This window comes from Strongylocentrotus purpuratus, unplaced genomic scaffold, assembly GCF_000002235.5.
Source record: "Strongylocentrotus purpuratus isolate Spur 01 unplaced genomic scaffold, Spur_5.0 spur5_scaffold_21, whole genome shotgun sequence".
Taxonomy (NCBI): domain Eukaryota; kingdom Metazoa; phylum Echinodermata; class Echinoidea; order Camarodonta; family Strongylocentrotidae; genus Strongylocentrotus; species Strongylocentrotus purpuratus.
Genome location: NW_022145607.1, coordinates 33,237,890 through 33,243,501, shown reverse-complemented (window position 1 = coordinate 33,243,501; position 5,612 = coordinate 33,237,890).

The window sequence follows — 5,612 nt, the reverse complement described above, 5'->3', positions numbered from 1 at the left end:
AATTCTCAAGGGAATTAATTCAATTTAAAGCTCTTTTTGATATTCAGAAATATCCCTAATTAAGTCAGGATAAGTGAGGATTGTAGACGGCGTATCCCTTGTTCAATAAATATTGTTGAAATTCTGGGCTCGAAATGAAATATATTGATTCGGTATACCAGTTATAAATGCCAGAAGGTGATATGAGATAGTTGAATATTAGATTCATCTGATTGATAGCATCTCGTAAAGGGTTATGTCTTAGACTGGTAGAAATAATCACAGACAGATTCAGAGGGGGGGGGGGGGGGGGGGGGGCTACAACCGCCTTTTTTTTGTTGGATGCCTTATATGGTGACATACCTTTGCTACACAAGTTAACAAATCTGTCCCTTCCCCCTTATGGTTATGAGGTGGTGATTTATTTATTTTTATTTTTTGCTTATTTTTGTTTTGCTTGTCGGAGAATGTTAGAATATTGTGCCCTCCCTCCCCGCTCTATCAAAATCCTGGATCCGCCACTGCTGATAACCAGTGTGGTAATCCCTTTCTGCCAATGATAATGTCTTCCCCAAGTTGCCATCTTGCTGTCCCGTCTTGGGGGTGATTGGGGACACTCCCTCCAGGTTTTATTACCCCAAATGTAGAACACAGGGGTAAGGCTTGGGCTGAAATTAGAATTTTAGGTTAAGTTGAGGGGTAGCGTTATAGGGTCAGGCTTTGTGTTGTTTTTAGAGCGGGGGCGGGCTAGACCATTTTCAATGAGGGGGACGTGGGACCAATTTGCTTATAAGTTAGTAAAAAAAAAATTCACAAAAATCCCTTCCTCCTATTGAAAGGGGGAAAGAAAGAAAACAAAGAAAGAAGGAAGAATGGTGGATTATCGTTTTTATACTTTGCCAATAAAATAATTAAAAATTCGCCTCGACAGAAATTTTGAATAGGGTTGTCGACCTCCTCCCCCCCTCCCCCTCCCCTTCCACATTTTTTTTATAAAGCAATGCTCCGTGCAAAGATGTCGTGGTAAAGTGAATAAGCAACTACGCAATGAACGAAGCTTGACGTTGCCGTTTCAACTTTGGCAAGACATTAATCTTCATTTGTTGCTCGATAAAATCCCCTAGAATGTAATTGCTTGGAATAATCTTACGTCAAATGGCGTAAATGATCTATTTTTTTAAACTGAAAAAGACGGAATCTACATGTATATGTTTACCACGAATAGCTACCATGGCAAAATGATGAATGATGCGGTCATTTACCCAATTAAACATTCTCCTCTTTCGTTTTTAATGAACCGATAAATCAGTGTTTCCTTTCACAAGGGATATATTTCTTCTCTGCCTGGATTTATAAATAAACGAATCAAATTAAAACTGATATCTGGCAATTTCAAGACAATAACCCCAATCCATAAGCTCCCATGAAATTTAAGAAGCGTTGATGTGATAATAGGAACTTAATGCTAGATGTATGACACCGCTGATTGAAAATTATCGTTAAGGTAAACATTCTAGATCATTCTAAAAAAGCTGCAGTGGTTTATTTGCTGATTCTTTAGAGATATTCATATTACGAGATGTTTATGGATTAAAATTCATATGGACCGAAAGCATACGCCATATTCACTTAATTTCGATTCGAGATGGAGGATAATTGGAAACAGGGGGAAGGGGGGAATAAGGAGAGGAGGAGAAGGAGGATGAAGTTAGTGGCAGGAACACGTTAAATTGTTACCAATGTTTACCAAAATACAGCCATGCTTTGGTAAGAAAAAAATATTTCTAAATAGATTTGTCAAAATGACTCGAACAAAAATGATTGTAAAAGAACTAGGATTTTATTACCTAATGCTTTCAAGAACCCACGGCATGCTCCCTAGGGAAATATATGAATGAAATCATGTTTCACTTTTCTTATCTAGAGGGAGTTAGGCTGCCCTTTTTTGGTGGGGGGGGGGGTGCATACCACACGAATTAGGGTCAAGTGTATGATCACCGCGTTTCCTGTATCTAATGGCTTTTTGCTAGTAGAGAATGAAACAAACTGTCATCGCAACAGAAAGAGAAAATATAAAATAAACATGACACATATTATTCAAACTGACATTAAAAGGAAATGATTCCATAAATATTATGATTTTGTTTGTTTGTGTGTGTGTGTGTGTGTGTGTGTGTGCCACTGTTTTGTTATGAAAGGAAATCCCGGTCGAAAACGCATAATCATCATCACGTGATTACGAAACTGATGATTATGGGCCTGTTGGAAAATCAAATTACACATATAAGCGCGGTGATTGAAATGTTTCGAGTCACTCTTGGAAATTAGGTTAGCTTTAATTGTGGTAATCGTGGTATGAATTGAACCCTTATATAATTATATACGTGTATATCCAGTGCCCTTGAGTATGAAACCAATTCAGGATACACCGTCATGTAGACGAGCCGGCCTGGTTCCGATGTGTACCACGTGTAGATTATACCATTCTGTGGCGGATCCACCACTGTTAAAAGAATGATGATGGGTACAAAATTGACCAAAAGTTGGGGCAACTATTGTGTCCGACCAATTTTTAGGCAATAACAGGCCCAACTTGGGGGAATTTTTCCACAATTTTTAGAACACATGATCGTGACTGGGCAAAACATATATTTTTACAGCGAATGCTCTCTGGGAAGGGGGGGGGGGCGAATTTGTAGGTGCCTTTAAAAAAAACTGAATTCGATGCCGGGCCGTTTTGAAACAATTAGGGAACATACAATTGTTTTCATTATCTTTTTTTCATACTGTATGTGTATAAAAATGTGCACTATGTGCATATAAATGTGTGATATGTAAGTTGATTTTTTTGGGGGGGGTGGAGGCAAGTGCCCCCTGTGCCCCCTCGATCTTCTATCGATCATTTCCTCAGTAGCAGACACAGATTTACAACATATGACTCCTACGCATATAATCCTCCAGAGATTTTAGTTTTTAATTCGATTTGTGAGGGATTTTCTTGATGTTTTTGACAGTGGCATAGCTACAGAGTAAAAATGGGGGGGGGGGGGCTGGTGCCCCCAATCGCATTGCTTAAAAGATTTAAGGAAAAATATAAGACAGAGGAGAAGGTTACCCGAGAAGATGATGATAGGATCACCTCTAACCCTCCCTTTTACTAATCGATGGTTTTGCAAAATCGTATTTCATTCCCCTAGTAAGCAGGGTAAGACTGGTGCGCCCCCAATTATGCCGGTGCCCCCTCAATGGCCGGATCCACGCCTCGCTACGCCACTCGCCGTTGATGTGCCTTCCAAAAGCATCAGATATATAGGTCGTAATATGGAAGCCGTTTGTAATATTTATAGCGAAGAGGCGGAAGGTAATTCCTGGTTGGAATAACGACAAGGATAGTTAATTGGTTCCATTTTACATCTCATACGACTCTCTGTTGTAAATCTTGAAGGGCTACTGAACTATCAAAAGAGCTTGGTAGTATAGTCCCCTCGACTAAATCCTCAAGCTCTTAAAAAAGCGCCCCCTGATCTACTGATTTATAAAGTACCCACTGTCCAAACGCCATTCCTATTATTCCCTACGTTAGCTATTATTCTGTAGCCCGGCAACGGAATGATTTTAGTCATAAAATCAACGTGACATCCGTTCTGATCTGAATATATATTTCATGATTTTCACTAAAATATGCACGAAATGTGTGACCATGTTTAAGGGATGAAGAGGCCAATGGTTTGTTAGCCTCATTTATAATAGGCTATTATAAAACATGGCTCCTGACGATCAAGGTTCGCCGAATGCACATCCCAAATAATTCCTCTAAAGCCCGGCGCACACTACATGATCTGACTACGACCAGGCTTTAGAAGAATTTGATACGATTTTATTTATAGGAACGTTCAAATTTCTGAATAGTCATATGATTGATAAAATCTAAATTACAATGGATTTCAGGGCTTTTTTAGAGGGCAAAAGCAAAATCGGCTCAGAATCGTAGTGACGTAAGACCAGTCGTGCGATTGTCTACGATTTGAAGCCGATTCGGCTTTAAATTCAATAAAAATTCCGGTTGTTAATATTCTTATCATTATTTAGAATATAAAAGAGGAGGATGGTGGTTATTTAAGCTTATCTGCCGTTGTTTATAGGAGGGATTAGACTGCCCTGCAAGGTCACTGGACAGGTGGTTATCTCATCAACTCAGCTCTCAGTTAACATAAGAAAAAGAGGATCATGGGGGAGCAATGGTCACCGATTAGGCATTGTTTGTTATATAGAGGGCGCAAGTAGCTGCAAGTAGTGCAGTGGGCCTTTAAGATTTCCATATCCAATAGAACCGCCCTTTCTATTATTAATGAGATCGCCGGAGGATCGTGTAGTCGTGTGCGCAGGGAATCACTTATATCTAAAAGTGTTCTCCAACTCTCTGTTGCTGAAGACCTCACCCACCCGCACCAACATATTACCTCCCAATGAGCTTTATTACACCAATCTGGGATATTGTTTGAGAAATAATAGCCAATTTTCTCGAAGATGACACTGTACTGAAAGAAAGAAACCCGTTTTACAGACTTCACCTGTTCTTTAGAGAGCGCCAATCGTAATCTTAAAATTTATTGGTCCGGATACATTTTCAAAAGATGAAGTCTTCAGATATAAAACGAATGAGAATAGAGCATCACCCAGGAGTAATTAGACCTGTACGTGATGAATTACCAAGCCGACAAAGAAACGGGTCTATTTATGATATACGAGAGTATAAAAGGTGGGAAAGAAAGAGATTAAAAGAGATAGTGAAAGAGAGAGAGAGAGAGAGAGAGAGATTTTTTCAGAGGATGCGCTATAGAGCTGTGACATCTCATTTTTTAAAAGTTTTGTTTACATACTATTTTTTAAAACTTGTATGTGATGTTTGCAATGTCTTCATTCTCAGTAAATTCCAGAATTAGTAGAAACACCATGTTCAATTCATACAAACAGGATGCAAAGTTGCAAACACATCATTTTTTGGTAAATAAACATTGTTCCTATCGTTACACTTCTGGTTTCCGCTTTCCGCTTTGTAATCAGTGACAAGTGAATCAACAATGCTTTAATTTACAGGAAACAAATTTTGATTATTGATAGTTTTTACATGTATCCGGCTCAATAGTCTGAAGTAAAAAGATGTTTACAAACGGGCGTGCAGATTTGTTAGGGTAGAGTTAGGAATAGTGCTATAGATAAGATCTGTCGAATATATATGAAGTTAACAACTAAATAATCCAAACCCTTAACAAGTTTTGTAATTTTTTGTAAGTATGTGAAAACTTGATTTTCCCGATTGATGTTTCTTGAGAATGTGACGTATTAAAGCTCACACCTAAAAGTATTTAACAAAGACCCTAATTCCACCAGTCCACCTTTCGTTATTGAGTTACAATACACACAACAAACATCAAATTTACGAGGGGTATGAACGATTTAGTTGTTAATTGTATATTTTGTGATGACAAAACACTATCTTAATTGGTAGAAACATCTTATTTATCTGTCAAGTGACGTCGGTATACTAAATAACTCAGTTAAAAACATTTGAGTTTCCTTGTTTAGACAAAGCCTACTGGGTGTTTCGACTTGATTCTCTTATCTTTTTGTTC